This window comes from Dama dama, chromosome 5 (assembly GCF_033118175.1).
Source record: "Dama dama isolate Ldn47 chromosome 5, ASM3311817v1, whole genome shotgun sequence".
NCBI lineage: Eukaryota > Metazoa > Chordata > Mammalia > Artiodactyla > Cervidae > Dama > Dama dama.
Window position 1 is genome coordinate 13921607 of NC_083685.1, and position 21323 is coordinate 13942929.

General features: G+C 43.0%; 1 long non-coding RNA gene across 2 annotated transcripts in view; it reads left to right on the plus strand.

Annotated features, from left to right (window-relative positions):
* LOC133055723 (uncharacterized) overlaps nt 1-13096 on the plus strand; it is a 30349-nt gene extending 17253 nt beyond the window's left edge. For both annotated transcript variants that reach the window (XR_009692693.1, XR_009692692.1), the window contains 3 exons: nt 1092-1240; nt 2268-2343; nt 12850-13096. This is a non-coding gene — a long non-coding RNA (uncharacterized LOC133055723). The remainder of the gene's footprint in view (nt 1-1091; nt 1241-2267; nt 2344-12849) is intronic.
* Nucleotides 13097-21323: the final 8227 nt, after the last annotated feature.

Genomic DNA, 21323 nt, shown 5'->3' on the forward strand with positions numbered 1-21323 from the left:
CATTTCCTGGAAACGTGATTTCTTGGTCAAAGGGACTCGTGTTTAACATTCTTGATTCACATTTCTCAGTCCTCTAAGTCTATTTCTCAATTTGTCAAACCACCAGCAGGATGTGAAAATGCCAGGTTTTCTACATCCTTGGCTTACAAATAAAGATACAGCATCAGGATTATTTTTAAATTTTTATTTTTAAATAACTGCAGCCTTTACAGAAAAGTTGTAAAGTTGGCAGAGAGTTTTCATATGCCCTTCACCCAACTTTATTTTTTTGTTTGTTTGTTTCCGTTTTTTATTTTTATTTATTTTTTTTTTAATTTTTATTTTTTTTTTTATTAGTTGGAGGCTAATTACTTCACAACATTTCAGTGGGTTTTGTCATACATTGACATGAATCAGCCATGGAGTTACATGTGTTCCCCATCCGGATCCCCCCTCCCACCTCCCTCTCCACCCGATCTCTCTGGGTCTTCCCAGTGCACCAGGCCTGAGCACTTGTCTCATGCATCCCACCTGGGCTGGTGATCTGTTTCACTATAGATAATATACATGCTGTTCTTTCTAAACATCCCACCCTCACCTTCTCCCACAGAGTTCAAAAGTCTGTTCTATACTTCTGTGTCTCTTTTTCTGTTTTGCATATAGGGTTATCATTACCATCTTTCTAAATTTCATATATATGTGTTAGTATGCTGTAATGGTCTTTATCTTTCTGGCTTACTTCACTCTGTATAATGGGCTCCAGTTTCATCCATCTTATTAGAACTGATTCAAATGAATTCTTTTTAACGGCTGAGTAATATTCCATGGTGTATATGTACCACAGCTTCCTTATCCATTCATCTGCTGATGGGCATCTAGGTTGCTTCCATGTCCTGGCTATTATAAACAGTGCTGCGATGAACATTGGGGTGCACGTGTCTCTTTCAGATCTGGTTTCCTCAGTTTCACCCAACTTTAAATGTTAACATCTTATACAACCAAACTACGATGAGCCAAGCCAGAAAATAATACTGTTGCAATGCTATCAACTAATGCACAAACTTTATTTAGATTTTTATCAGTTTTTCACCGATGTCTTTCCTCTGTTCCAGAATCCAATCTGGGAATTGCACGTTACATTTAGTTATCATATCTTTTCAATCCACACCTTTAAAGCAGTCTGGCTACTTACTGGGTAGAAAGTCCCTTGATTTGGATTTGTTGATTTCTCCCATGATCGCATGGAGGTTCTGCATTAGAGGTAAGAAGGCTACAGAGACAATAGTGCGTCCTTCTCAGGACATTGTGTCAAGCGGTTTAAGATGCTGTGATGTCTAACTTACTGGTAATATGAACCTGGTTCACTTGGTTAATATGGGTGTCTGCCAGCTTTCTCTGCTATAAAGTTACTATTTATCCCTTTGTGATTAATAATATCTTGGAGGAGATAATGTCGTTGAGATTAGGCAAATATCCTCCTCAGACTTTGGCCCACTTGTCTTAGTACCCATCTGTGTGTCTTGTCAGATGCAGCATCTTTTAAAATAAAACTTAAAAGTAGACAAAGCATTCCTGATTAAATAAGCAGTAGCTAGTGAGATTGGTAAGTTAACTCAGAATCTATACCAGAGGAATGGGTGTGAGCATGTGTACACACCCTAGAGGATGTTTTCTTTATGATGAACACTGCAGCCTGACCTACCACAGGTGGACCAGTAATCTGCCAGTCTCATGCATGTGGGGCTTCCCTGGTGGCTCAGTGGTAAAGAATCTGCCTGTCAATGCAGCAGACAAGGATTCGATCCCTAGGTCAGGAAGATCCCCTAGAGATGGAAATGGCAACTCACGCCAGTATTCTTGCCTGGGAAATCCCATGGACAGAGGAGCTTGGCAGGCTACAGCCCATGGGGTCACAAAGAGTCAGACATGACTGAGCAACTACACAAGCCATGCACGTGGAAAATGGCTTGGAAGACAAAGCATTCCACCATCTCTCTTTCACTCACTCTCTTTTGCTCTCTCTTTCCCTTTCTTTCCCTTTCTTCCATTTGTTAGCAGGGTCGCCCTAGGCAAATTACTTTCTCCCACTCAGTACCTCAGTCTCACTATCTGTAAAATGGGGGTGATAGCAGTACCTACCTCATAGGGCTGTTGGTAGGATTCAGTGAGCTAATGATTGTACCATCTGGCACAGAATTAGTACTGAATGCACAATAGCAACCATTAGTATTGTGTAGCTTATCTGGTTGTTCCTGGCTGCTCTTAAGGAATTTCTCCTCTGCCTTCAGAGTGTCTCTGTCATATTACCGACCATCCAGCAAAACCCTCGTGTATCACAGAAGCGGAAACTGCTACCCCAAGAAGGTGAGTGATCGTGGGGAGATGATGAGTGATCGTGGGGAGATGATTAAAGGTGTAGGTTTCCTGGTTCACGTGTCATTACCTTTTCCAGTGATGAATACCAAATAGCAACACAATTCAAACAAGACACTTCACAGACCCCCACCTTCCATCTGCCTTAGGACTGTTTTTGTGGGATTGACAGAGACCCAACTCAACAAGCTTAAGCAAAAAGGGAGAAGACTCAATTTATTTAAACAATCTATAGGCAAGCAAGCTTCAGGCATGGTTACATCCAGAGGCTAAAGTGAAATAATTAGAGCTTGAGATCTTTCTTTTATATAGGATCTCTAATCTTACTTCCTCCCAGATCCAACTTCAGCAGACAGTTAGAACTTCTTTGCCAACAGTCCAATAAGTCCTGGAATGGAATCTGGGTAACCTGGCATGATAAGCTATGACCAGGCCTGCCTGCTGACAAGTCCCAAATGAAAATCTCCTAGGTCTACAGCAAAGATGCAGATAAGAGGATATTGCCCCATAGAACTTCAGAGCTTGACCATGTGGTTTCTGAGTCAGAGAAACTGCCTCATATATAATCAATACTGAGCCTAGGTGCTGACATGATGGAATATAAAAGACACAATTCAAACAAGATACTTCAAAAGACAATGACTCTCTATTCTTCCCACCTTTGACATAGCAGACATCCCGCTGTACGAGACAAACAAAGGTCACAGAGACCTCAATGAAATAATGACTCACATTCACTGCCTACAGGCCTCTAACCTTTATATCCTTCATATTTCTTATCAACTGCTTTATTAGTAAAACATAAAAAGTAAAAGCCACCAAGTCCAAAGGACTTACTGTTGCCCATCTTCAAACCTGGACTAAACCTTGTGGTCCAGTCTAACACACCTGGGTCATTTGCTGTCTTCTGAACCAGCTACTGAGGTCAGAGAGATGGAGTGCTCTGGTTGGTTACGTTTCTGCTTTTGAGCCAATCACTGAGGCCAAAGAGATGTAGTGTTCTGATTGATCATGTTTCTGCTCTTGAACCAATCACTGAGGCCAGAGGGATGAAATGTTCTGCTAACCCCCCAGACTAGGGAGATGGTGTCCATCCTACTTGAACCACTAGAACTAAGAGTGGGGTTTTCCCAAATAAAGCAAGGATGATGGATGCTGGAACAACAAAAAGTGACAGATTACAGCAATCCATTTGTGCTAAAAGAACCAATTTTGGGGGCTCATTCCTGTCTCCAATTCCACACTCAAGGAGGTTTTCTCTCTCAAAAGATCCTAATGATCATCCCCATTACATCCATCACCATTTCCAATACTTAGCTTGTAGAGGCATTCAGCTGGGTTGCTCAGAAACACATCTGCCACACAGATCCTCTGGCACTCAGGAGATCTGGACTGAGGCCAACTGTGCTGATGCAGACCAAACTAATTCTGATTAGTTATTGATGATCTATAGTGCTGTGTGTCCAGATCTGAGCTCAGAGTGGAAGAGTGTGATAGTTGATTAGTGATGTCTGTCCTGGGCATGAGCAAGAAGGATAGGAGCATGTTTGCAATGTGTATCTTATCATAAAATATCTCAATGACACTTTCCTGCTTGCATATGCTAAAATCCAGGTCAAGGCAATAAACTTTGGAGCACACATTTTGCATCCCTCAGAAGGAACATACAAAATAAAGCTTTGAATACAAACTTTGTCCTATCGAGGAGATTACTTCTAACTGGGAAGACTGGACATTTAGGAGAGCATTTGGACATCATAGACTCTCAGCCTTAGATATTCCCAGTGACGCCTGCTCACTTCTCCCAGGTCTTCAGTTGCAAGGAATATCTATAGCCCTGATTGAGAAGCTATCTCTGCTCTTGCCTATGGACTCAGGATCCCTTTATAGAGTGGTCCCCAACCTTTTTGTTACCAGGGACCAGTTTCATGGAAGACAATTTTTCCACATACTGGGTGGGGAGGGGTATGGGATGTTTCAAGCACATTACATTTATTGTGCACTTTATTTCTCTTCTTATTTTACCAGCTTTCCCTCAGATCATCAGGTAGTAAATCCTGGAAGCTGGGGACCCCACTTTATAAGGCATGCTGTGTGTGTGCTAAATCACTTCAGTCCTGTCTGACTTTTTGCGAACCTATGGACTGTAGCCCGCCAGGCATTAAGCCTTACAAAGCCCCAAATAGAGACTCCCTTCTTGATGTAATCAGAAGACAGAAGAGCACTGACAAAGAGAGAACACTGTGCATCCAGAACACAGTCCCCTTTGTGAATAAACCTTTAGGATGGGCACATTGAGCGCCTCCGTTGTTCATGCCAATGTCCAGAACAGGAGCTACTCATGGAGAAAGCCTCCTGAATGGTACCAACACATGCACACCAGTGGAGAAGAGCTTGTTGGGCAGCACTGATAACCCCACAATGCACAGGATTCACCTGGGGATCTTGTTCAACTGCCGAGCCTCATTCAAGAGATAGGGGGCGGGGCCAGAGATGCCGCAGTTCTAATAGGTTTCCAGTGGTCTTGGCTCCAGAGGTTTCCAGAGGATGCCAATGGTCTTGGCTCACTTTGGGGAGCAAGGGGCTGGGTAATGGACAGACTAGATGCTGTGGGAAGACAGAGAAGAGGGATAGGGAGAGGGGAAACTGCACTGTGTAGAACAAGAGTAGGAAAGGAAATGAATGATGTTCTCAATATCTGCATGAAAGCACCAGCCTAAAGCCTGATAGGTGGTCAAAAATTAAATTAAAATTTCCCATCTTCCTTCTCCCTTTAATCCTTCTACTTTAGAAGTAAGGTGAATTGTTGTTTCCAAAAATGACAACCCACTCCAGTATTCCTGCCGGGAGAGTCCCACGGACAGAAGAGCCTGGCGGGCTACAGTCCATAGGGGCGCAAAGAATCAAACATGGCTGAGCGACTGACACTTTCACTTTTCACCTCCCACCCAACCCAACCCACACACAGACACTTTCAAATGGGGCAACTGAGGGTTGGAAAGATAAGTAACTGGTCACAAGTTACACTCTGGGTAGATTCAAGCCAGAAACCCAGACACCGGCCCCTGCCTGCCTATACCCACTCCTCTGTGTTGTGACATGGAACCCAGAAAGGGACCTTGAGAAGATTCGGGGGCGTGCGCAGAACCAGCTTAAGGGCCGTCATCCAAAGGCCTCCAGTTTCTCAAATAATGAGGCCAGTTGGAAGCTGTTAACACAGATGGGAACCAGCCAGCAACAGGTGAAAGGCCGCCCAACCTAGCAGCACTGTTTTAAGCCGTAGCACACTGCTGGCTTCCTCTCTCCAATTTCCAGGGGCCCGATCCCCAGATGCACCTGCCAGCAAACAGGCAGCAGCCACAGGGGAGACCTGGGTCTGCCCCACTCTGCTCCGGCTTCCATGTCCTCCCATTTCCTGGAGCCTCTTGGGAGCACAGTTTCTCCAGGTTAATATATGGTGCTAATGAGGGGGAGCCGGCGGGGAAAGGCAAGGTCTATTTGATCCGGGGCTTGGAATGAAGCCAGGGTCCCTCTGGCCATAGAGTCTCTCTCCTTCCAGGTTAGTGGGAGATTAAGATGTATAGTCTGCAAATGGACTAACCTTTTCCAGGCCTCTTTAATGAGGCTTCCCATAATAGGGCCATTCCTCTTTCTTGCGTATGTGTACACATTCACACACATATATACACACACATTCCTTAACATAACCCATATGGAAATAAAAAATCTCTCCCTGGCTCTATTTTTTAAGTGGATGCTATAATGGGCAACACTTTTTTTTTCTTCAAATGAAAACCCAATGGTTCAACAACACGCCTTTCCAGTGACTCAAGAAGGTAGTTTCAGCCAACTAGTTAGGCCCCTCTTAGAGCTCAGCTTAATGGATAGTGAGCAATCAACTAGACCAACAGTTCCAATACTTTGGACACCTGATGTGAAAGAGTCGACTCATTGCAAAAGACCCTGATGCTGGGAAAGAGTGAAGGCGGGAGGAGAAGGGGGCGACAGAGGATGAGATGGTTGGATGGCATCATTGACCCAATGGACATGAGTTTGGGCGAACTCTGGGAGACAGTGGAGGACAGGGAAGCCTGGAGTGCTGCAGTCCATGGGGTCGCCAAGAGTGGGACAAAACTGAGGGGCCAGGGTGATCCCTGCACAAAGTATGGTAAAGTTCCCAAGAAACATACTCAGTCCTGGGACTCTCTCTGGATGAAGCAGCATGAGCAGCTTTTAACCCGAGGTCCCTACAGAAAAGGAACATTATTACGTTCTATATCATTCATTGAAGTTCCCTGGTGGCTCAGGCAGTAAAGAATCCGCCTGCAATGTGGGAGACCTGGGTTCAAACCCTGGGTCAGGAAGATCCCCCAGGGAAGGAGTGGCAACCCACCCCAGTACTCTTGCCCGCAGAATCCCATGGACAGAGGAGCCTGGCGGGCTAGAGTCCACAGGGTCGCAAGAGTCCAACAAGACGGAGCGACTAACACACACACATATCATTCATACCATCATCTACTGAAAAGGAGGAAATTCTAGCCTCTGATATTGCCAGGCACCTTTCAACCTTAAAACATACAGTGGTAGGGCAGGGATAAAGAAGCAGGGTTCTGAAGCTGCCTCTCAAACCCTTGACTTTTTAAAATAATTTTATTTATTTTGTGTATTTGTTCACTGTTGGCTATGGGGTGTCTTCATGGCTGTGTGGGCTTTTCTCTAGTTGTGGCAAGCAGGGGGCTACTCTCTAGCTGTGGTGTGTGGGCTTCCCATTGTGGTGGCTTCTCTTATTGCAGAGCATGGGCATGGGCCCCAGAGTGCGCGAGCTGGACAGTTGCAGCTCCTGGACTCTAGAGCACAGGCTCAGTAGTTGTGGTGCACAGGCTTGATGTGCATGGCACATATAGTTGATGTGCATGGCATGTGGAATCTTCCCAGACCAGGGATCCGAACCTGGGTCTCCTGCATTGGCAGGCAGATTCTTTGCCACTGAGCCACCAGGGATGCCTTGACTTTTTAACCACCATCACTATTATCCACACAGCTTCCCTGGTGACGCAGTGGTAAAGAATCCACCTGCCAATACAGGAGACACAGGTTCAATCCCTGGGCCGGGGAAGATCCCCTGGAGAAGGAAATGGAAGCCCACTCCAGTATTCTTGCCTGGAAAATGCCATGGACAGAGGAGCCTGGCAGGCTACAGTCCATGGGGTTGCAGAAGAGTCAGATATAACTTAGTGACTAAATAACACCAACTGTTATCCACATCAGGGCTGCGGGCAGGAACTCTCTGGAGAGTTTCAACTCCGTCTCAAATCAGAGGATCGTCTAACCTTAAGCTTCCCAGAGAGCAGGGGCATTCTCAGGCCTGTCTCAGACACATGAGCTTCTGAACTCAGACATCAAGCAGTGAGCAGCGGCGCAAAGTTGAATCGTCTGACCGCAAAGTAATAAAACTAGATATTACTTTATTTTTTAAAACCCTGGACACTTAAAAATTTAAAGGCACATCCCAAACAGCTTGAGACAAAGAGGAAATCAAACCCGACAATTACAGCAAAGGAAATAACAATAATGAGAATACTGTGTATTTTAAAAATCACACGGGAAATGCCCAAGGCTGTAATCAGAAGTGCAAGTCATAGTATTAAATGCTACTGTTATTGTATTTTAAAGGATACAAATAAATGAGCTGGCCATCAACTCAGGAAGTTAGAAAAGACCAAAGAACAATAGGGAAAAAATACAAGTAATTATTAAAAAAGAGAAAAGGAGAAATATGTGAGTTTAGAATTTTTTTAATCCAGAACAAAGATACAAAACTCTGAGGGGCTTAATCAAGAAAAATAAATAAGCAAGATACATATAATTAGGAGGAAGAGAGTTGGTGGAATAACCACAGTAATGGCAAAGATTAAAAACAGCAAAGCCTCTTGCTGCTGCTGCTGCTGCTGCTAAGTCGCGTCAGTCGTGTCCGACTCTGTGCGACCCCATAGACAGCAGCCCACCAGGCTCCCCCGTCCCTGGGGTTCTCCAGGCAAGAATACTGGAGTGGGTTGCCATTTCCTTCTCCAATGCATGAAAGTGAAAAGTGAAAGTGAAGTCTCTCAGTCGTGTCTGACTCTTAGCAACCCCATGGACTGCAGGCTACCAGGCTCCTCCGTCCATGGAATTTTCCAGACAAGAGTACTGGAGTGGGGTGCCATTGCCTTCTCTGAGCAAAGCCTCTTAGTCATGTGCAAAAATGTTTGCTGAAATATTTGCAGCATGTGCAAGGTTCATGTTTTATTTATTAAGATAGTTATTAATATTCCTATATAATATTAAAAATGAATTTTAAGACTTTATGATAGAAAAATAAGCAAAGGGCATGAATAGGCAGCTCAGAACAGAATGACTACATATAGGCAATGAACATACCAGAAAATGCCCAACCACACTGTAACTCAAAGAAGAAAACATGCAAACGACTGTGATGCCATCTTTCCTGCTATCAAATTAGCAAAGCTTTGTTTCTGAGGTGGTGCTTACTGTAAATGGCTACAATCAGTGAAAACAGAGATGAGCTGAGCCAGGTGGCCTCCCATCCAGGTAAGAGTAATGTAAATTACTGAAAGACTCCTTGGAAACATTCCAGGTGAGTGTTTGGCAATTTCCTTTAGACGGAAAGGTTTCAAACATAACTCTTCTTTACAAATGCTTACAAAGCAAGCCCTGATTCCTGCACATTTGGAGTTTCCAAGATACCAAAAGAGTCAAATTTGTGGTGCCCAAGGATGAGATCAACAGTGAAGAACTCACATGCCAATGCAGGAGACCTAAGAGATGCAAGTTCCATGCCTGGGTCAGGAAGATCCCCTGGAGAAGGAAATGGCAACCCACTCCTGTATTCTTTTTTTTTTTTTTAATTTATTTATTTATATATTTTTTCAGTGGGTTTTGTCATACATTGACATGAATCAGCCATGGAGTTACATGTATTTCCCATCCCGATCCCCCCTCCCACCTCCCTCTCCACCCGATTCCTCTGGGTCTTCCCAGTGCACCAGGCTCGAGCACTTGTCTCATGCATCCCACCTGGGCTGGTGACCTGTTTCACCATAGATAATATACATGCTGTTCTTTCGCAACATCCCACCCTCACCTTCTCCCACAGAGTTCAAAAGTATGTTCTGTACTTCTGTGTCTCTTTTTCTGTTTTGCATATAGGGTTGTCGTTACCATCTTTCTAAATTTCATATATATGTGTTAGTATGCTGTAATGTTCTTTATCTTTCTGGCTTACTTCACTCTGTATAATGGGCTCCAGTTTCATCCATCTCATTAGAACTGGTTCAAATGAATTCTTTTTAATGGCTGAGTAATATTCCATGGTGTATATGTACCACAGCTTCCTTATCCATTCATCTGCTGATGGGCATCTAGGTTGCTTCCATGTCCTGGCTATTATAAACAGTGCTGCGATGAACATTGGGGTGCACGTGTCTCTTTCAGATCTGGTTTCCTCAGTGTGTATGCCCAGAAGTGGGATTGCTGGGTCATATGGCAGTTCTATTTCCAGTTTTTTAAGAAATCTCCACACTGTTTTCCATAGTGGCTGTACTAGTTTGCATCCCCACCAACAGTGTAAGAGGGTTCCCTTTTCTCCACACCCTCTCCAGCATTTATTGCTTGTAGACTTTTGGATAGCAGCCATCCTGACTGGCGTGTAATGGTACCTCATTGTGGTTTTGATTTGCATTTCTCTGATAATGAGTGATGTTGAGCATCTTTTCATGTGTTTGTTAGCCATCTGTATGTCTTCTTTGGAGAAATGTCTGTTTAGTTCTTTGGCCCATTTTTTGATTGGGTCATTTATTTTTCTGGAATTGAGCTCCAAGGAGTTGCTTGTATATTTTTGAGATTAATCCTTTGTCTGTTTCTTCATTTGCTATTATTTTCTCCCAATCTGAGGGCTGTCTTTTCACCTTACTTATAGTTTCCTTTGTTGTGCAAAAGCTTTTAAGTTTCATTAGGTCCCATTTGTTTAGTTTTGCTTTTATTTCCAATATTCTGGGAGGTGGGTCATAGAGGATCTTGTTGTGATTTATGTCGGAGAGTGTTTTGCCTATGTTCTCCTCTAGGAGTTTTATAGTTTCTGGTCTTACATTTAGATCTTTAATCCATTTTGAGTTTATTTTTGTGTATGGTGTTAGAAAGTGTTCTAGTTTCATTCTTTTACAAGTGGTTGACCAGCTTTCCCAGCACCACTTGTTAAAGAGGTTGTCTTTTTTCCATTGTATATCCTTGCCTCCTTTGTCAAAGATAAGGTGTCCATAAGTTCGTGGATTTATCTCTGGGCTTTCTATTCTGTTCCATTGATCTATATTTCTGTCTTTGTGCCAGTACCATACTGTCTTGATGACTGTGGCTTTGTAGTATAGTCTGAAGTCAGGCAGGTTGATTCCTCCAGTTCCATTCTTCTTTCTCAAGATTACTTTGGCTATTCGAGGTTTTTTGTATTTCCATACAAATTGTGAAATTATTTGTTCTAGTTCTGTGAAAAATACCGTTGGTAGCTTGATAGGGATTGCATTGAATCTATAGATTGCTTTGGGTAGAATAGCCATTTTGACAATATTGATTCTTCCAATCCATGAACACGGTATGTTTCTCCATCTGTTTGTGTCCTCTTTGATTTCTTTCATCAGTGTTTTATAGTTTTCTATGTATAGGTCTTTTGTTTCTTTAGGTAGATATATTCCTAAGTATTTTATTCTTTTTGTTGCAATGGTGAATGGTATTGTTTCCTTAATTTCTCTTTCTGTTTTTTCATTGTTAGTATATAGGAATGCAAGGGACTTTTGTGTGTTAATTTTATATCCTGCAACTTTACTATATTCATTGATTAGCTCTAGTAATTTTCTGGAAGAGTCTTTAGGGTTTTCTATGTAGAGGATCATGTCATCTGCAAACAGCGAGAGTTTCACTTCTTCTTTTCCTATCTGGATTCCTTTTACTTCTTTTTCTGCTCTGATTGTTGTGGCCAAAACTTCCAACACTATGTTGAATAGTTGTGGTGAGAGTGGGCACCCTTGTCTTGTTCCTGATTTCAGGGGAAATGCTTTCAATTTTTCACCATTGAGGGTGATGCTTGCTGTGGGTTTGTCATATATAGCTTTTATTATGTTGAGGTATGTTCCTTCTATTCCTGCTTTCTGGAGAGTTTTAATCATGAATGGGTGTTGAATTTTGTCAAAGGCTTTCTCTGCATCTATTGAGATAATCATATGGTTTTTATCTTTCAATTTGTTAATGTGGTGTATTACATTGATTGATTTGTGGATATTAAAGAATCCTTGCATTCCTGGGATAAAGCCCACTTGGTCGTGGTGTATGATTTTTTTAATATGTTGTTGGATTCTGTTTGCTAGAATTTTGTTAAGGATTTTTGCATCTATGTTCATCAGTGATATTGGCCTGTAGTTTTCTTTTTTTGTGGCATCTTTGTCTGGTTTTGGAATTAGGGTGATGGTGGCCTCATAGAATGAGTTTGGAAGTTTACCTTCCTCTGCAATTTTCTGGAAGAGTTTGAGTAAGATAGGTGTTAGCTCTTCTCTAAATCTGGAGAATCCCATAGACAGAGGAGCCTGGCGGGCTATAGTCCCTGGGGTCGAAAAGAGTCAGACACGACTGAAGCGACTTAGCACACGTGCACACAAAAATGAGATCAAGCCAAGAAGAATGCCTGGCTCCAGGATCCTGTTCTGCCACCAGCGACCTAGATGACCTTGACAATTCTTTAATTTCTCCCAAACTCCACTTTATCACCTGAGTAATGCAGGAGCTAAATTTGACCTCTAAAAGCTTTCCCTCCCCCACTCGATGCTGACATATCGTTTCGTTCTCTTCTCAGCGCCAGGATGTTCCTGGTGTGTTTAAGATGCACATTTCTGCATAAGAGGCAAGAGAAAGAATGATGGAATGAGAGTCAAAAATGGACTTAAGTAAATTTTGTTTAAAAATTAATATAATATCTATAAGGGAACTATTTTATTATCAAAGTAAATGATTGTTCAGAATCATAAAACACATTTAATCAATAAAACTTTAGTTCTATATACATTTATAGAAAAAAAATTTTTTTAATTTGAATTTTAAAATATTTCCTCTATCAAATGTTTATAAAAGATTTGGTTACAAAGTTTAAATCTTTTAAATTTATGGGCGATGTAACTTACAGGCAAACAGAAATATAAAGTTGTCAAAGAGAAAAAAGAAAAATGGACTAACCATCAAATACAAGAGACAGTTTCTAACCTTTCCTCTGCTTCACTTCCTGCGTTTCTTAAATGGGCTATAATGCTTTTGTATGCTAAAGCTCTCAATAAATATTTGCTGAATCAAAAGATAGAATCAATAAATGATATAGAAGGCCTATTTCTGTAAGGTTTTTTTCTTACTGATCTCCAAATCACTGGAAGAATATAATAACATTTATATTTTGTTGTTGTTTTTCAGTTGCTAAGTCATGTCCAACTCTTTGCAACCCCATGGACTGCAGCACGCCAGGCTTACCTGTTCTTTACCACTTCCTAGAATTTGCTACAACTCGCGTCCATTGAATTGGTAATGCTATCTAACCATCTCATCCTCTGCCAACCCCTTCTCCTTTTGCCTTCAATCTTTCCCAGCATCAGGGTCTTTTCCAATGAGCTGGCTCTTCGCATCAGGTGGCTAAAGTACTGGAGCTTCAGCTTCAGCAACAGTCCTTTCAGAGGACTTCCAATGAATATTCAGAGTTGACTTCCTTTAGGACTGACTAGTTTGATCTCCTTGCAGTCCAAGTGACTCTCAAGAGTCTTCTCCAATACCACAGATCAAAAGCATCAATTCTTTGGCACTCAGCCTTCTTTACGTACATACCAATAAATTGATGAGGTCCCTCAGAAAGAAATTGTGAGTCAAGGAAGGACACACATGGACTCTATATACTTGCTCTGTTACTTAGCAGTGGCAAAAGCAGAAAAAACACCAGTCAACGTGGCCAGATAATCCAGAGCATTCCAGAGGGAAGAAAATCTAGCCATGCCAGTTGCAGGTGATTCTTCAAAGTTGAGAGTCACATGGCCAGTTGACTCAACCATGTCCATCCACTCCTCCACTGTCATCATCACCCTCGCGGTCAGGAGGGGAGGAACCAGCGTGGGCAAAGCCCCATTCCAGGTGTGGCCACTGCACAACTTGACTCTCTGTTAGGATATAGACTAAAGCCAAATCACAAAGCAGGCCAGCTCAAGTTGGATTCAGCCATCAGGACAACCCATCACATGCGTAGCACTACCCTCCATGCCTTCACCAACAACAGACATCATCAACCTTCCCTACTGTGCCCAGAAGGGACTTCAGAATCCTTCACAACACTGAACCTTCCAGGCCACCACAACTACCTGATAAGAGTCATCACACAAGAAAAAGTATATCTGTGATTTCTGGTTCAGCAAATATCTCATGTTTCAATAATGGGTACTGTGAGCTGGGTTGTGTCCTCCAAAAATTCATACGAGGTTTTCTAAATCCCCAATGGGTCACCCCAGAACACAACAGCATTTGAAGACAAAATCTTTGCGCAGGTGGTTAAGGTAAAATGAGGTCACCTGGATGAGTCCTAATCTCATATGACTGAATCATCTTAAGAAGAAATTTGGACACAGGTATACACAGAAGGAAGACTGTGTCCTCACACTGGGAGAAGACCGCCATCTACAAGCCAAGGAGACAGGCCTCATGAGAAACCAACCCTGTTGTCATCTTGATCTTGGATTTTTGGCCTCCAGCACCATAAGAAATGAGATGGTTGGATGGCATCGCCAATTTAATGGACATGAGTTTGAGTAAACTCCAGGAGTTGGTGATGGACAGGGAGGCCTGGTGTGCTGCAGTCTGTGGGGTCGCAAAGAGTCGAACATGACTGAGTGACTGAACTGACCTGAATCATAAGAAAATTAATTTCTGTTGTTTAAGCCACCCAGTGGGTGGTATTTCATCATGGCAGCCTCAACAAACTAATAGAGTGGATATGCTGACAATTTGTTAGGTGAAAAATTACATTACAAAAGAGGACATAAAATATCAGTTTTATGTAATCAAATGTACATCTGTGTGTATGCAAAAGAGAGAGTGTACACTCCAAGAGGAAAATGGAATGTTACAGACCAAAGAGTTCACAGTGATTCTAGATGGTGGTACTACAGGGGATTTGAGGGAGCAAAGATATGATTCCTTGCTCCTGCTAATCAGTGCTGCCTTTTCAGTGGCCATGTATTAACTGTAGCTTCCCTGGCAGCTCAGCAGTAAAGAATCTGCCTGCAATGCAGGACATGTGGATTCAATCCCTGGGTCGGGAAGATCCCCAGGAGAAGGAACTGAAAACCCACTCCAGTATTCTTGCCTGGGAAATCCCATGGACAGAGAGGAGACTGGCGGGCTACAGTCCACGGGGTCACAAAAGAGTCGGACACAACTTCGTGATTAAACAACAACGATGCAATATTTATACCAGTGTACACATATCCAATAGTTATAAAAGCTAACCCAGAGGTGATACTGTGTGTCAGGCACTTGCTGTTTTATTTATTTGAATTCATTTAATCCTCACAATCACCCCCACCGGGTAGGAACATTTTTTTATTTCCATTTTCCAGATGAGGAAACTGAGGCACAGAGATTAAGTGACTGCCCAAGATGATGAAGTTGGCACATGGCAGAGTCAGCCTCCAAACCAGGTGGTCTGGTTTCATATCTGTGACCTTAATCACAGAGTGCTCCAGCTTCCCCATCACTGGCCAACTCACTGCTTTCCTGAGAGTTTATCTGAACACAGTTTTGTTTAGTACAGCATGATTTGATACCAGCGTACATGAACACACACACACACACCAGTCAAGCACATTTAGCTGTGCTTCATGGCCCAGCAAATTACCTAAGTCCTTTCCATTTAAGGCGCACAATTCAGTTGGGTTCAAGACCCCATACCTGAGAGGGTACACCCCTCTTGTAAACCTCAGGAGGAAGACCGAAGAAGCTCCATAAGTTCTGGGGTTGGGCGGTGACCGTTATGCTCTTGGACAGAGGGTAGGGTAAGCAACCTATTCATATTTTATAAGTTTGTTTAATGGAGCCTTATTTTGGGGGGTTATGTATTTTTAAAGACCATACAGCTTAGACTGATGGAGAGAGCTGGAGGAAGCTCAGCTCTTCTGGGCCCAAGGAAGGACAGGGAATAGTCGCAAATGGATAAATGCTCATCAGAAGGAAATTGGTTAAATAAATTATGTTCATCCCCATAATGGAATTTATGCAGCTGTTAAAAAGAATGAGCTCAGGCTATAGGTCCTGTCAAGAAAGGGTGTTTGTGATATACAGCTAAGGAAAAAAGACAAGTTGCAAACCACTGGGGATAATATGATGCTATCTGGTGATAGGAAATTGTGATGGGTGTGTTGTGCGTGTGTAATAATAGCTAAGGATATGGACCCTGGTCAAACCAATTGGAGTTTACCTCCCAGTTCTATTACTTCCTAGCTGTGTGACCCTTGGTTTTCTTCACCTCTCTAAGCACCAGATCCTTTACCTGTAAAATAAAGAGAAACCGTACTACCCATCCAATCCATGATGTGGTGTGAGGGTGAAATGAGAGATGGATGGAAGGGATTTGCATTGGCTTAGCACACTAAGAACTCAGAAAGTGCTTCTAAGATTATGATGAAGATATTTAAAAGGTCCATAAGGAAACCTAGCAAATTTTTCATAGTGTTCACCTCTGGAAAACAGTATCAATGAGAGCAAGGCTCTTACTATTTACATCACAGTAATTTACATCACAGAACATTGTAATTCTATCATATTTGAATTTCTATCATGTATATATTTGACTTTCCTCACTAAAATACAATAAAGCAGAGTTTTGTTTATTAATGAATAAAGCTGATTGCTCTCCTGAAAGAAATCACAGGACTCCTGAAGTTTCTAATAGGCTCATTCCTGGTGAGCTGCTCGTGTTATGGCCACAGTCCTGGGACAAGTCTTTTCTGTGAGATAGAGAATAAGAGTGAGTCTTCCTGAATTGCTCAGGTGGGAATCAGCAAGGTCGTTTGCAAACTCCCAAGACATATACCTTGGCAGTAAAATCTGCCCTAACTTGATTGCTACAGTCCCCTTATTTCAGTTCAGTTCAAGCCCTCTAAACAGATAAAGCTGGGCCAAGTGAGCAAACCTACAAAAGTGCAGGGGCTTTGAGAAGAAATCAAATAGCAGCAATAATTTCTCAAATCCTTAAAAGTGTCAGGCATGATGCTAGATACTTCTGTACCATCTCATGTCATCTCTCATAGAAATCCTTTAAGGTAAGTACTGATTGATCCCGTTTTACAAATGACACAGGAAAGCCTCAGAGAGGTGAAGACACTTACTCAAGGACACACAGCTGAGAGCATCAAAGCCAGAATTTGATCTGATGCCTACCTGGCCACAAAATCTAAGCCTTCCATGGTCCACAACCTGTGTACTGTGTCAGAGGTAAAATGGATGGACTCCTACATGGTCAGTTAAGACCTAGACACCCTTTACTATATAAATAATACCAAAGATGAGTATAAAATATTTCACATTCACAAACTGTCTTGAAATTTTATACCGGCTCAAATTCATTGATTCTGGGATACCATTCTGTTTTGTTCTGTGTCATGGTAATAAGTGTTTTGTAAGAAAAGAGTTTGAAGTTCTAGTGATTTTACAAAGTTCTGTTGGTTTTGTTGAGCACGTTTCCTTACAGCAAGACTTGTCAAAATCTTGCCGTGCCAAGTACGTTTGATTACCCAAGAAGGCACGACTGAAATGATCCATGTCTCTCCTCATATATCATCCCTGTGCCTTCAAAATTACCCAAGATCCTTAGACATATATCTGAATATAAGAGAACTCCAAATGTAACATAACCCCACCTATAAGATGAGCCTATGCTTCTCCCAATGGGAAAATCTAAAACTAACTTTTAATTATATTAAAATTTAATTATTAAATTTTTAACAATTAAAATTTAATTATACCTTTAGCTTAATTGTATATATATATGGGCTTATATATATACATGTATGTATATATGTGTATATATATGTGTGTGTCTGTGTATATATATATATATGTATGTATGTATCTATGTGTGTGTGTGTATATCTATGGGCTTCCCAGGTGGCTCAGTGGGAAAGAATCCACCTACCAATGCAGGAGATGTAAGAGATGTGGGTTCAATCCCTGGGTCAGGAAGATCCCCTGAAGTAGGACATGGCAACCCAAGAAGTAGTATTAAAATCCCATCAACAGAGGAACCTGGCAGGACACAATCCATGGGGTCACAAGGAGTTGGACACAACTGAGAGATTGAGCATGCACACACACACACACACACACACATATGCTGCTTAGTTGCTTCAGTCGTGTCCAACTCTGTGTGACCCTTCGGACTGTAGCCCCGCAGGCTCCTCTGTCCATGGAATTCTCTAGGCAAGAATACTGGAGTAGGTTACCTTGCCCTCCTCCAGGAGATCTTCCCGACCCAGGGATCGAACCCGGGTCTCCTGCATTGGCAGGCAGATTCTTTACCACTGGGCCACCAGGGAGGCCCCCCCACACATATATATACACATATATGTATACATATATATACACACACACATACATAAACATATATATATAACTTGCCTTTACAACTTTTAAGGATTAGATGGAGTCAAACATTCATACTTATCATATGTAATTACTGAGTTTAACATATATTTTTTAATAACACGTAATGTCAAATAATATTGATGTAGATAATCTACTTTCTCCCACTCTCTCATACCATGAAACAATTTCATTCAAACTCTTTGCCTGCATCTTTGTCTTAAGAAAGTCCCTTTTAGGGCTTCCCTGGTGGCCCAGTGGTAAAGAATCCGCCTGCCAATGCAGGAGACACAGGTTCGATCCCTGGTCCGGAAAGATCCCACATGCGGCAGAGCAGCGAAGCCCAGGCACTACAGCTACTGAGCTTGTGCCCTAGAGTCCGGGAGCCACAAGTACTGATGCCTGCGTGCCCTAGAGCCTGTGCTCTGCCACAAGAGAAGCCAAAACCCTGAGAAGCTTGAGCACCACGACTTGAGAGTGATCCCCGCTTGCTGCAACGAGAGAAAAGCCTGTGCAGCAACAAAGACCCAGCACAGTGAAAAATAAACAAATCTATTTTTTTTTAAGTAACCATTCCCTTAAAAAAAAAAATAAAAGGAAGCCTCTTTGTGTACCATCTCACACGGCATCCAGCTAAGTCACATTCACTTCAGCCCAAGTCATTTAGAATCACAGCCGCTTTAAACCTGTGCAACGTGCCATCCCTGGAAATGTTACTCCAGACCTCAAGTACTGCCACAGATAACATGGTGACAGTCAGGACGGTTGTGTTTTCCCCTCGTTCATCCTCTAGGTGTCTCGACGTGACCTCTACGCCACCACTGCTTCCAGAGTTGTTTGTGAAGTCAGCTTTGGAAGTCTAGTTTACATGGACATCAAACACTGGCATTCCTGAGTCATAGCTCCTGGAATTGCTGTTACATCTCTTTGGTTCTGAGAGGTGAATGTTGGAATCTTCCAAAGACCCAGCCTTGGTGTCCAAGTCATTAAATAGGACTTTGCTAGTCTAAATAAAATCATTACAGGTGTGTCCCGTCATGTGACACACTTCGCAAGGACCCAAGTGTCTGCAGCATGTTCTCTCCTGTGGCATCGATACGGGAAGAACCTCTCATATTATAGTCGGGCAGGTGCAGTGGATATAAAGGGAAGTTGTTGTTTTAGTCACTAAGTCGTGTCTGACCCTCTGTGACTACATGGACTGTCTCCCACCAGGCACTTCTGTCCACTCTTGCCTCTGGGATTCCCCAGGCAAGAACACTGGAATGGGTTGCCATACCCTCCCTCAGGGGATCTTCCCAACCCAGGGACTGAACCTTCATCTGCTGCATTGGCAGGCGGATTCTTTACTGCTGAGCCTCCTGGGAAGCCCCAGGAAAGACCTGGGAAATACAGGAAAGACCTCCCCTCTAAACGGAAGGCTGCGCTCTGTCAGCCGTGAGTGGGTTAAGCACAAGCTATGCACCCCAGCTTGAGAGGGAGTCAGGCCAGATATGGCAGGACCAGGAAGACCTGGTCTTCCAGGAAGGACCTGGTCTTCCAGGACCAGGAAGAGTGAGGGCAAGAGAGGAAAAATTATTGACCTAGGTAGAGCATTCAATTGCAACCTCATGAGTAAATGGGCCATTTATCCCCCAGTCCGGAGCTCCTTGAAAAGGTGACCGTCCATCAATCCCTCGTCCAAGCTGCCTCTTGATGAGCTGTTCTATCAATGGGCTAATTTAGCTGATTACAGAGGAATTTGAGAGGAACGGGCCGCCAGAGCCTGGGTCTGGGCCAGCAGTGCATTAAGTCCACCAATGTCTCCATCAGCCCCCACTTGGGACCGATAGGGGCGTCTTATTCCTGAAAACATGTCCCATCTGATGGGCTTTCTTTAAACTCAGCTCCAGCTTATCAGGTGCTAGGTGGAAACCCTCCTGCTACAGTGCATGGATTGTTCTGTCCTCTAAGTCCTTGATGGGGTAGGACAGCCTCTGGGACCAATGCCAGGCTATTCTCGGCTGCTGGTCAGCAGCATGTCAACGCCCAGCTCCATAGGATGGGAGTGCAGGGAGAGATGCAGAGGCCTAGGCTGGACTGTCCTTGCTCCTTTACCCCTCTGACTTTTTACAGCACACAAGGTTTAGAAAATGCCCCCACCATCCTCCAACAGAGGGGGAACTAAACTCACATACAGGAGAAATAGGTGCACAACCATGCTGGGAATCTCTCCACTCCTTCCAAAAGGGATCACCTTCAATCACCTCTAACATTTCCTACCATTCCCATCTTTGAATTAAAGTATTGCCCCATCCAAATAATCCACTTAAAATATGGAGTTGTTAGCCATTTACACTTTAGTATGATTTAGTCCCTAATAGTTTCCCTAATGGCTCAGTTGGTAAAGAATCCACCTGCAATGCAGGAGACCCCAGTTCGATTCCTGGGTTGGGAAGATCAGCTGGAGAAGGAATAGGCTACCCACTCCAGTATTCTTGGGCTTCCCTGGTGGCTAAACTGGTAAAGAATCCGCCTGCAATGTGGGAGACCTGGGTTCGATCCCTGGGTTGGGAAGATCCCCTAGAGAAGAGAAAGGCTGCCCACTCCAGTACTCTGACCTGGAGAATTCCACGGACTCTATAGTCCATGGGGTCTCAAAGAGTCAGACACGACTGATTGACTTTCACTACACTATGATTTAATCTGCCCCCTCTTATTTAAGGTTCAGAGAACAGGACATACAAGGATATGTCCAGACGATAGGAATGTTAGATAGATGGAAATCTAGAAAGGAGGGCTGAGGGATGCTATATTTAATATTTATATTAAGGCATTTAATTCTCTGCACAGTTGAATCACAGCAGGTTTCAATAGGGGCGGGGGGGAGGGAGGTACTAAAAAAGGAGGAAAAAAGGACCCTGGCTCTTTGACTGAGAGGGATCCCAAATTCAGAAAAACATGAACCTTCCTGCCCAAACTTCTATTTAAAGGAATAAGAGCACAGGCTCACATAGGTAACTATAACGTGACTTAAATATCATTCATTTCTATTAGAAGGGTCTGAAACGACCCTCTCCCTTTCAATGGACCTTCCTATTAGGACTGTGTTGATACACAAGCAATCCCCCTTGTTTACTTCTCCAACTTAAAACCCGAGCCCTTTTGTATTATGCAGAAATCATTTTGTGGCAAGTGACAAAAATCAAATTGAAAAGTTTCAGTGTTAAATAAGATGGTCAGGGTGAGTCTCACTGAGAAGGTGATACCTGAGCAAAGACTTGAAGAAGGTG